Below are 13,572 nucleotides of genomic sequence, written 5' to 3' on the forward strand. Positions count from 1 at the left end.
GCAAAAAACAGAATATAAAGAAAAATTTTTTTCTTTTGCAGAATATAGTAATAATAATTTCAAAGAACTTAGATCGCTTTTATTAAGCAAACAATTTAAAGAAATTATTGCAGAAGAATTAAAAAAATACTAAATAAATTAATTAAATTAAAAAAAAATATTAATAATATTAATATTAATATATTATTTATACTAAATTAAAATCTTGGCAAAAAAAAATATTAATATTAATATATTATTTTTTTATACGTGGTTAATATTTAAATAAATAAAAAAAAATTAATTAAATTTAATATAAATTATATATATATTAATTTTTCACCCAATGCGCGCTATATAATTCTAATTTATTTAAACTATTGTTATACTTATATAATAATAATATACTATTATTATCTTCATCAAAATATGTTACACTTATATTTTCTACACTAAATACAACACAAGCGTATTTTATATTTCTTTCTTTGCTTTTTATATTTTGCATATGTTTATTTATATTAATGAATATTTTTATATCTTCTTTTGATGGTAGCGCTGATGCATTAGGATGTGTGTGCCAAAAAAATCTGAAATGTTCTTCGTCGTCATGCGCTGGAAAACATATAATTGATTTTACTGATGATGAATCATCGCCAAACATAAATACATCGCATAATATTAGCGACTTGTCATTAGTTGTTTTTTTATAGGCTAAAGTGCCTGAATATTCTACTTTCATTTTATTTAGAAAAGTAAATAAATAATTTAAGTTTATGTAATTATAAAAAAAATTTATCTCTTCTAAATCTAGAATATTTGTCATTAAAATAGTGTTTATATAATTTTAAATAGTATAAATAAATATTATAAGTTTTTCTCAATAACAAAAGAGAGATAATGTTAGCATTATTTTTCCTGCCTGAATGTAAATTTTATAATAGTCGCGTAAATAAAAATATACAAATAGATGATATTTTATATAATAAAAACGATAAATGGGAGCAAAATTTAATATCATTCAAGGAAGCTTTAAATGAATTAATGGATGATTTATCTGCTAATACTTATGGATTTGAACTAAAAGATGAATATAAATCAAAAGGATCAAACAGATTTAATAAAACACTAACAACTTTACATAATGATTTAAAAACCGCTAATGAAAAGTATACTGTAAGAGATATAATCAAAGGATTGCGCAAAATTTGCTATAAAGATATTATTAAAGGCGGCAGTAAAGATAATAGAACTATAAATCAGGTTATTTTAAAAATAATAGATGATTATAGGCATGAATATGGGTATGATCCTGATATATTTTATATAAACGATGAGTTAAAAAAAATATGCGCAGATGAAAAAATATCATTAAAGTTTATGGATAATAATAATGCTATTAAACTAATAAAAATATTACTAGGTATTGATGCTAAAGAGTTTAAAGATAATAGCGAAAATGAAGAAATTATAACTGCTAAATATAAAACAAGTGATGATCTTATCAATATATTCTGCAAATTAGCAAGTAAATATAATAATAACTTATATAATAATGATATTAATAATATTAATTTAATAAGTGAATCAAAGAAAAAAGATATTATAAATAGTGTATTAAATATATATGGTAAATCTACTATAGGTGAATTATTACATACTTCAGCGGCGTTTAATAGAGATGCGCGGAAATTTGACGATAAACAGATAATAAAAGTAGAGAAATTTTTCTATAAATTACCTGCTTTAAGATCGTCTAGAGAATGGCTAACAAATATAACAATAGATTCTATATTATTTAGATTTTCTATACAGTATCCACACTATTATCCGTTAAAAACATCGCCGCAGAATTATATGGATTGTCCTAATGATACTCTAAATGATTTTAGTTTACGCGACGCTATAAAGAAAAATATATCTATAATAGGTGTAGTTTTTAATACTGCTAATTATAATGAAAGTGGTAAACATTGGGTTACAGTTGTTATTAATATGAGAATTAGGCCAAACAGAATATTATACTTTGACAGTAATGGATTAAGTGCTTGCGATAATATATTAAATTGGTGTAAAAAGCAGTATAAAGAAATGCTCGCTATTAGCGCTGAATTAAATACTGAGGCCCCTATTTTTATAACAAATAATATCTCGCACCAAAAAAGCAATACAGAATGTGGTGTTTATTGTATAGCGGTACATCTTACAGAACTTAGCGAAAACGCAAATCAGCTAGATATATGGCTAGGGTCTAGAATATCAGATACAATAATTTATAAGTTAAGAGAAAGTTTATTTGTTGATTATAACAAAAAATATAAATAATTTTCCTATATTAAATGGATTTAAATATAAATAAATATATAATTTTTTTCTTTGTAGCGGCTATATTTATTATAATAATATTGCTAATGAGAGTTATAATGAAACAAGAGAATATAAAACATAAAAGATATGAATATAACGCCGCTATATATCCACCGCGACTATGGAATAATAATAAGTATGAGCATAATAAACATATTTATTCAAAAACATATTATATTAGGCGTTAATATATTTTTTCTGTTTAGTGGGGGTCAAAATTCAAATCAAATAGAGGAAAAAAAAATTGAATATAATATATATACTATAATAAAATTATTATTAATAGATAGATAATGATTAATAATATTTTTAATGATTATATAGAAATAAAGAAAGTGGTAATAAAATATTCTCCTTCTATTAATTATCTTAGCGAAAATTTTTATATTGTGAAAAATTTAGTTAAAGTTCCTTATAAAGTTGACGGGCATTTTATATTGACAAATTATGAAAAAACTAAATTAATGCATCCAACTATAAATACATTTGAACTTTTAAATAATAAACAACATAGAAAAAATTTAAAAAATAATTCTAATATTATATTCATTAAAAAAACACCGCAAAATATAAAATTAATATAAATAAAATAAATATATAGTATTATTAATTGATATAAATTTTATTTTTTTTTTATTTAATTAAACAATACATTTATATTTTATGGAGCAGCAACAAGAAAAAACACAACAGCTATTTAATAATAATACTACTGAAAGTACCTCAAATAAATTTAATTTTAGCGGAAGTATTAATGCATATTTAACTAAATCTTATTCAAATGATGCAAATAAAAACGAGCCAGAAAATTTCATTGGAGCAGTTCATATTAAACTTGTACCTACTCAAAATACTTTAGATAATTTAATAAAAATAACAAATAATGATATGTGTTTTAATACAATACATAATAATGCTAAATTCAGTATAGATAATCAAGAATTAATAAAGCTTTTATTTACTACATATGATAATAAGTTTACTAATAATTCATGCGACATTATTAATAATAACACATATCCGCCGCTAAAAACTTTACATTTATTATAATATAAATAAATAGATTATATATTTAAATTATAGGAGATTTTTTCAATCCTTGAAATAAAAAATTATGATAAATATTAATTATATTTTTTTTGTCTTTATTTGGCGTGCTAGAATTAAGTAGATTGAAATTCGGGCTATTTATAAATTCATATGAATAAATATCTGTTTCATCTGATATATTATCTGCAGACATTAATGTTATTTCTATTGGAAATTCTGATTTTACTATTTCTATATTAACTAGATTAGCGTCAAATGTTCTTATATCGTTAGATTTATAATAATAAGTTTTTTTATAATCATTATCTGTTACTAAGTTTAGCCGCGAGATAGCTATCATAGGAATATTATCATTTATTTTTATATAATGTATAAGTAAATTTGGCGCAATAAAAGTAGATGTAGGATTAACAGTAATAGTAGAAGTAGTCAATCTAGCATGTTGAAGATAAAAAATGCAGTAAGAAGATAACATATTACTGCTGCATTTATTATTTAATTTTACTCCCTCAAATTCTTTACTAATTATACCAGGCTCATCATTAATAAAATTAAATAAATTGCTAGTAAAAGTATACATGCTTGTATTATTTATATACATTTTTCACCATGGAAAAAAAATATATTTTAAATTTATTAAATTTATTAAATTATATTGCCTTTTTTATCCATATCTAATATTATATTATAAATATTATATAAATTTCGCTTTATATTATCTGTTTTATTAGGATTAAATATACTAATGTCATTAGTAATATAACGTTTAATATCATCTGCAATTTTATTAAAATTATTCTCATTCTTCATAAATTTTAGCAAATCTTTACTATTAAAAAGTTTATAATATTTACACCGAGCAATGAAAGAAGAAAACATTACACTAAATGTTGTTATTTTACTTAAATCTTTATCAAGTCGTGATTTTTTTATATATTCTAGCATATTAGCATACATAGTCATACTGAAGGCTAATATATTTTTCTCTTCAGCAGGTATATAATTTATAGAATTATCTTTTGTTTTGTAGTTTAATATAGTAAAATTTTCATAGCTTTTAGTTATGTCGCGATATGTTTGAATAAGATCATCATAGTTAATTAATTTTTTATCTATTAAATTTCTTTTGATGTAATATAGAGTTATATTTATAAAATTATCTATAATCTTTGCATCTTCGCTGCCAAAAATCAAAGATAATTTTTCTATACCAAAACTTTTATATCCCATTACGTAGCAGCCATAAATTTCGTATAATAGTAACAAATTATTTTTTACTTGAGTAGGATTATTTTTTTCTGCTTGTTGTACTTTTTTATTATTTATAGCTATATAGATATAAGATAAATTTATAGCTAATATATCTTTTACAGCTAGAAAAAATACTGGATTATTTATAATATGAGAAGTATCTTCAGCGGAAAAAACCAATAAATGAACAGGAAAAGTTATATAGTCGTTTTGTGTAAATATATAAATATTCCATGGAGCTACTGTAGAAGATAAATTATAATTAACAGTAAAAGAATATTCATAATCTATTAAACATGGTATTTCTTTTTCGCCGTTAAACATAATATTAGGTGTTTTAGCGTCGCCATGTATAATGTATTTTTCATTGTTATTAGCTGAAGAAATATTATTATTTATTATACCATTTGACATAACACTATTATAATTATATGCTTTATCTATTATAGATTTAAATATAGGAGATTTAAATAATAATGTATATTTGTTAGTGTTTTGTTCGCTAAGAATAGTATTATTTTTTCTTTGCTCATACAAAGGTGACATACAAATTGCAGTAAATATTTGTTTATTATATATATTAGTTGGATTTATAAACTTAATTAAGCCTATATTTAATACATGTTCAAATCCATGAATATTTACATTTCCTAGCAGAATATCTTCATATCTTTGCAGCTGAGCTATATTAGAATCATTATTATTATTATGTACAAATATTTTAAATACTATTGCATTATTATCTGAATGTTTAATATCATCTGTTTTTGTTATTATAATATCATTTTCTATATAGTTTTCTATCTTGCTGATATTTTTAATAATATTTTCGCCGCAATAATTTGTTATTGTAAATTTAAATACAGCATTAGTAGAAGAATAACTATTGCCGCTAAAATCATTAATATTACTATTATTTAATGTTATATCTTTACTATCATTATTATGAAATATATATTTAGGTTTAAATAATATTTCGTCTTTAATCTTAAATTTTATTATATTATTTTTTTTTTCTGCCATAAGTTATTTAATATTTTAAAAAAAATAATAAAATCAAATTATCAATTAATATATTAATTAAGAAATACAAATATTACATATTATTAATTATGTTATTTAGCAGTTTATCTTCAGCGCTCATTATCATTTTAGACTGAGAATCAAAACTATTATTACTTTTTTTATTACTACTAGTAATAGAGGCGGTGCTAACAGTATTAGTATTTTTATTAAATATATTACTAAATGATATTACGCCTTTCATATATAAAAATATTACTATTAACAGTAATACAGTTACTGCTATTATTATATATATAATATATCTTTCCATTAAGATAAGATATTTATAACATATTAAAATAAATTTTATTACACTGTTTGGAAAAATATTAGCAAAATCATTAAATGAATTATTATTATATAATAATATATTTAACTGATAATTTACTACTAATTCTAGATTTAAATGATTTTGCTAATTATATATTTATATTATTGTTTGATTAACTTGGCGAAAATTGGTTATAATAATAAATTTAAATTTAAATTATATTAAATAAGTGAAAATGAATATAGAAAATATTAATAAATATATAATTAAGTAAAATTAGCGTCAAAAAACAAAAGTATTATTATAATAAATATTTAAATAAAATATCTTTTAACAATAATTTAATATAATAAATATTTTTAGAGCTATTTTAAATATCAAGATTTAACAGAATTAATAGAAAAAAAATATAAATTTATAATTTACTAATGTAATATTATATATATGTAAAATAAATAGCAAATAAAAAATAATATTCTAATATTATTTTTTCTAATAATAACTAAATATTTACTTTTACTGCAGCTCTTTATTAAAAAATGTTTTTTAACTGTTTTTTATAATAAATCTTAATAATGATAAGATTTAAAACAAAATATAAATCAATATTATAAATATCTTTTTGATTTTGTATATATAGTACTTTTAAAAACAGTTCCTTTAAAAATGGAAAACAAAATTATAAATTCTGATTTAGAAAAATTAAAAAAAGAAATAAAAAATATTACTAGTATTCTTATTTCTTATAATTTTGATGACGGAACATTTAAACAAGGTAAATTTGAAACTTCACTAGGAATATTATGGCTTTTTCAAAATCTAAAATCTATAAAAAATAAGAATATTGATCTAATTGATGTAAATAATTTATATAGTGAAGAAGAAATAGAATGTAATTTATGTTATCGTTATAAAAGTGAAAAATATAAAGATCCTAATACTATTATTGAAGAATCAAAAAATAATTATCAAGTTTTAATTAAATATATATTATATAATAATAATTGCTATAATAATAAATTGAATTTATCAAAATTTTTATTCGATTTATTTAAAGAAAAAATAAACGATTATTATATAGTTATAACGCATAGAGGAAATATAAATAATCTAGAATTTGAAAGTATAACTGAAAAAAATTTTAGTAATCATAAATTTATAGAAAACACTTATTTTTATTATTGTTTATATAAATTAGCAATGTTAGCGTATAGTAATAAATTTAAATTAAAAATATATTTTGCAACTATGGAAAAGCTATTCAAATGTGATAAAGAAAATAATATAGATGATATTAACAAATTTAATAGTATTGAATTAGGTACTAAAGAACAAAATGACTATTATAATAATAAAATTATATATGAAATTCATAAAGATAATATTAAAGATAATATAAATTATTTATTATATTATATAATTATATCTATATTAAATTTAAATTATAATGAAGTAAAAAAAAATAGAAATGAACTTGAAGCAAACTTATATCCGATAGTAAATCTAATTTGATTTTACTAATTATATTTTTAAAAAAAATGAATAATAAAATAGAATTTAGCGAAATTGAAAAACTTATTAATGTTATGAAATATAGTGATTATTTTAATGCAGTTTCAATATCTAAATTATTATATAAAACAAATTCGGATAATAATCTTGGTGAGTATAAATTATATATTATTCCTAAAAAAAATATAAATAATAATGAAAATAATATTTATATTGACATTGATTATCCTTTACATATGTATAATATAATAGCAATAAAAAAATGTTATGAAATAAATAATAATATGACTGATAATTTACAAAAATTAGCAAAATTATTATCTAAAATAATTATAGAAAAAATAAATAATTATTATTTTATTATAGTCAATAATAATAAAAACATTAAAGAAAAAAATATAAATATTAAAAATATTTTTACTGCAGATTCTACAAAGAATACTTATTTATATTACTGTTTGTTTAAAGCAGCTGTATTTGCTTGTAATAATAATTTTAAATTTAAAATATATTCTACAACTTTTAAAGAAATGAATAATTTATTATTAGCAATGAGAAATCAAGACATTAATTTCAATTTAGAAGATATTGAAAATTATGATTCTATAGAAATAGGTACTGAAGAACAAAAAGAATATTATAATAATAAAATTATTACTGATAACGATTTTTTATCAGCTAAAATAAATACAAATTCTTTATTATATTATATTTTAGAATTAATATTAAATATTAATGAGTATGATAAATATAAAAATTATAAATATTTATTACATAAAATAATAAATTTAATAGCATAAAATATATAATTATAAAAAAAAAATAAATATTAATGTTTATTTTTTTCCTAAAAAATATTTTTCTTTATATTTATCTGTTTTATTTTTTAATTTTAAATATTGATAATATAATATATTTATCTGCTTTATTTTTTAATTTTAAATATTGATAATATAATATATTTATCTGCTTTATTTTTTAATTTTAAATATTGATAATATAATATATTTATCTGCTTTATTTTTCAATTTTAAATATTGATAATATAATATATTTATCTGCTTTATTTTTTAATTTTTCTATAAATATTTTTATTTTATTAATTTCTATTTCTGATAATTTTAATTCAGATAAATATTTATTATTCGATATTAAATCTAATCCCATAAATTTTATAATATCATGTAAAATATTTACAAATTTTTTATATAAATGATGATAATAATAATAAATAGGATTTTTGTAAATTTTAGTTAATAATTCATTTATTCTTATTGTAATATAATCTTTTTTAATTGTTGCTAATTTTTCATTATTTATTGTTTTTTCTTTTATATCTTCTAAATTCTCTAATAAAAAATTGTTAAATTCTTTATAATTTTCAACACAATGTTTATCAGTATTATTTAAATTAAAATTTAAAAAATATATATTTTTTTTTGTTTTATTAATTTTTTTAAATAAATTATTAATAGTAATAATTGATAATATATATTTAATATTTTTATCTTCTTGATCTTCACGTGTTAGTAAATTTTCTGTTATTGTAAAATCTTTTTCTAAAGAACAAGATATATTATTATTATAAATATTTATTGGAGAATTATACATTACATCAATAATACTTAGATAAAAATTTTTATTTAAATGATTTAAAAATATTTCGAATAAATTATTATAATCAAAATCATCTATATTATTTATATTTTTTAATATATATTCGATATTTGATTTAAATAATAGTTTTCTATTTTCATCATAATCTATTGTTTGATGTTTATTTTCTTTTATTTTTATCGGTATATATACTATTTCAATAGTAAATTTAGCATTTTTTTCATCACAGCATTTTTTACTTAGATATAATAATTGTTTATTATCATCGTAATCTTTTATTGATGTTATTAATTCATTTGATAATATTAAATTATTACTCATTTTATTTTAAACAATATTAAATATAAAATCAAAATAAAAAATATAATAATATATATTTATTTATTTTCTTTTTTTTCTATTATATTAGTATTTGATAATAATTTATCAAACATAGATTTTTGCTCAACACTAGATGGATCAGGTAAATATGGATATATATTATATATAGTACCTGTTTTAATATGCGACAAATATCTTTTAATTAAAAATTTTAATAAAGATGGATAATATTTTTCGTTAGAAGCAATACAATCTAGTGTCTCAAATTCAGTATCTAATTTTTCAAAGTAAAAAGATAATATATTATTTTCTTCATTAGTAAAACAAGGAATAGGTTTATCGTTTAAAATCATTAATAATGGAGTAGTATAATCATATATATTAGATATTATACGTTTACTTTTATCATTTTTACATATTTCTTTAATAGCGCGTTTTAAATTTGTATAAGTTACTAAATTATAATCTATATTCATTATATCATAATAAGGTTTAATAACATAGTTGCAGTAATTAATTAAATCTTTTTTTGTTATATCAGTTGTATTTACTTCGAATTTATTTATCCATTTAGAGAAATAGTTTTTTCTGTTTGTTATTACATGAGCTATTTTAGGTCTTTTAGGGCGTTTTATATTTTTTATTTTATCACAAGTATTTATTTCATTTATAAAATTATATATATTTTTTTTTATTTCTTTTTTTATTTTTTTATCATTTATATATTTTAGCGCTTCGTTATGATACATTAATATATTTTCTATTTTGTTATTTTTTTTGTCTATAGAATAAGCCATACTAGATATAAACATAATAATATCATTAACACTAAATTGTGTTTCGTCGTTTTTATTAATACATTCTTCTATTATAGTAATTACGTTATTGATTCTGTCATTAATATATGAAGGTATATAATTCATTTTATAGTAGAAAATTTTTCAATATTATAACAGAAAAATATAAATATTTATTTTTTCTGCTAACAAGATAATATGAAAATATTTTCTACTGAAGATAAATTTAAAAATACAAATAAGAATAATTATATAGCATTTTTTATGAACTAAAATACAAAGTATTATAAAGAAATAAAAATATTTTATAGCTATAAATGTATATTTTTTTTCTGCTAATTAAATTTTAAATATTATATTATTTATTTATTTAAATTTACTATTAATAATTTCTCAATATAAATTTGCTTTTTTATTAGAATTTTTAATTAAAGTATTAATTAATAAAACATCTTTATAGCGTGAATTGTAATTAAAATAAAGAAAAAAATTGTAAGGAATACAAAAAGAAAAAAATATTAAAATTTATTTTAAAGATTATAAACAGCTACTGCTAATCGCTAATATATAAATATAATTATTTAATTATTTTTTGCTAAATTTATTTATAATCTATTTATTTTTTAATCTTATTCTAACTAGATTAAATTAATAAATAATTTAGAAAAAACAATTATTCAAATATAAAATTTTATATTATAAATAAAATAAAAATATATATTATTTAAATATGTTTATTTGTTTGAATTTTCTATTTATAATTATAAATGTTTATTAAATTAAATAATATAAATAAAAATGAATATTATTAGTAATATCAGTATTAATGATAATTCTCAATGTAAAAATTTATGTTTATCAGAGTGTTTTTTTGATTTAACTACTAGAGATAATAATAAATCTTATTACTCTTGGTGTTATTTACATCTTTATATTGGTACTCTTAATGAAAACAATTTTGTATCTCAAAAAAATTCAGAAATAATCAAAAATAACTTAGATGAAATAATAAGATTAGCATCTATAGATTATAATAAAAAAGATTTAAATAAAATTAGAAAAAATATTATAGATCAATTTAATAAAAATTTTTACTTATATGTAGATGTAACAACAATGAAAAAATCTTCTCAAAGTGATAATTATGACATTAGTAAAAATAAAAATGATATAGATATATTAACACATATATTAAATAATCATTTATATAATTTAGGATTAACTATCGACTTATTTTCCGCTGATAAATCTTTAAAATATAAAACTTTAGGAGAAAAACCAATAAATACACAAAGATCTAATTATACTATTGATAAATGTGATTGTTATTTTGATTTAAAAAAATTAATTAATATATTAATTAATAAAAAAGAATTATACAAATTATTAGAAGAAAAATCTTCTTCAGAAAACATAAATATAAATGATTTTCTTAAATATAAAAAGTTATTAGATCTTTTATAGAATTAAATCGTATATATATATATAAATATAAATAATTATTTAAACGTTAATAACAATATAAATAAAAAAATAATTAAATAATTATTTTTTTGTTAATTTTATTTATATCTGCTTATTTTTTAATTTTATTCTAAATAGATTAAATTAATAAATAATTTAAAAAAACAATTATTTAAATATAAAATTTTATATTATAAATAAAATAAAAATATATATTATTTAAATATGTTTATTTGTTTGATTTTATTATTTATAATTATAAATGTTTACTAAATAAAATAATATAAATAAAAATGAATATTATAAGTAGTATTACATATTATGATTATTCCAATTATGAAAATTTTTATAATGAAGATGGAGATTTATGTATAGGAACTGCTTTATTTGATATATTAGATGATAATAATAATATTAAAGAATATAGTCGATTAAAACTTTATATTGGCACTATTAATAAAGATGATTCTATATTTATAAATAATTCAGAAATAATTAATAAAGATAACTTAGATACAATAATAAATTTAGTATCTATAAATTCTTGCGATGATAATAAAGTTTTAAATGTTATTCAAAAAAATATTATATATAAATTTAATAAAAGATTTTACTTATATTTAGAAAAAGAAACAAAAAAGAAAAATAATAATAATAGGTATATTATTAATCAAAACCATATAAATACATTAATACATAAAATAAATAATAAACTATATGAATTAGGATTAACTATTGAATTGTTTTCTGCTGATAGATGTTTAAAATATATCACATTAGGAGAAACTGGAATAGTTCCAGTAATTGCAGATGGTCGTACTAATTCATGTAGTTGTTATTGTGAATTAAAAACATTAACTGATATATTAATTAATAAAAAAAAATTATATAAATTATTAGAAGAAAAATCTTCTTTAGAAAATATGAATATAGATTATTTTTTAAAATGTAAAAAGTTATTAGATCTTATATAGAATTAAATTAAATATATATATGTATATATAATTATTTTAAATAATTTAAATAAAAAAAAATAATTAATATAATTATTTTTTTTTATTTTATATATTATAATAATTAAAATTAAAATTTAACATACAAATTCATCTGCAGCTTTATTAATATATTCTATAAAATCATTTATTTTTTTTATTTCTTCAGATGATAGTTTTAATATAGATATATATTCTTTATCTTTTAATAAATGTAATCCCATAAAATTTTTTATATCATATAAAATGTTTATAGAAATTTTTTCATCTTTTGAGTAGTCAGTTTTATCTTCTTCTAACCAATTTTTTATTTTTGGTAAAATTTTGTGTTCTCCTACAGTTACAATTATTTTTTTCTTTGTATTTTCTAAAATATTTTCTAAGTTATTATAAATATATTCGCAAAAATAATTATTATTTATAAATGTATTATTATATTGACTATATTGTAAATTATAAATTATTTGTGGCGTCTTAATTTTTTCAAATATTTTGTTTGATATTGTAAATAATTCTATATATTTGCATCTATTATCATCTGTTAATAATAATTCATTATTACAAGTGAAGTATTTTCGACACATAACAGAATTATCATCATTATAATATATATAATAATCTACTTTATCTGTCATACTTATTTCAAATGTTTTATTTATATGATGTAAATATATTATAAATAATTCTCTATAATTAAATTTATTTATATCAAGTTTAAGTATGGATTTGATATTTGATTCAAATAATAATTTTTTATTTTTACTATAATCATTATAAGAATTAGAATATATTTTTTTTGGTATATATGCTATAATAGTTCCATTACTTGTATATTGATCATAATTATCACGACAAAATTCTCCTGAATTTATATCAGTTATAACTA

At 17.5% G+C, this 13,572-nt stretch overlaps 2 protein-coding genes across 10 annotated transcripts in view; one reads left to right on the top strand and one right to left on the bottom strand.

Annotated features, from left to right (window-relative positions):
- LOC149876388 (uncharacterized) overlaps positions 1-13,572 on the top strand; it is a 471,199-nt gene that overhangs the window by 294,177 nt on the left and 163,450 nt on the right. The window contains exon 6 of one of the 9 annotated variants that reach the window (XR_016448746.1): positions 536-598. The exons of the other annotated variants lie outside the window; for them this stretch is intronic. The gene's annotated coding sequence lies outside the window, so the exon portion shown is untranslated. Of the gene's footprint in view, positions 1-535; positions 599-13,572 lie in introns of those variants that run through there. 9 annotated transcript variants of the gene reach the window in all.
- The window catches only part of LOC149876398 (uncharacterized), a 209,502-nt gene that overhangs the window by 17,523 nt on the left and 178,407 nt on the right, over positions 1-13,572 (bottom strand). The window lies entirely within an intron of this gene.

Source organism: Hydra viridissima, unplaced genomic scaffold (genome assembly GCF_058129835.1).
Source record: "Hydra viridissima isolate aposymbiotic clone 2 unplaced genomic scaffold, HvirCarnegie_v1 scaffold_21, whole genome shotgun sequence".
NCBI lineage: Eukaryota > Metazoa > Cnidaria > Hydrozoa > Anthoathecata > Hydridae > Hydra > Hydra viridissima.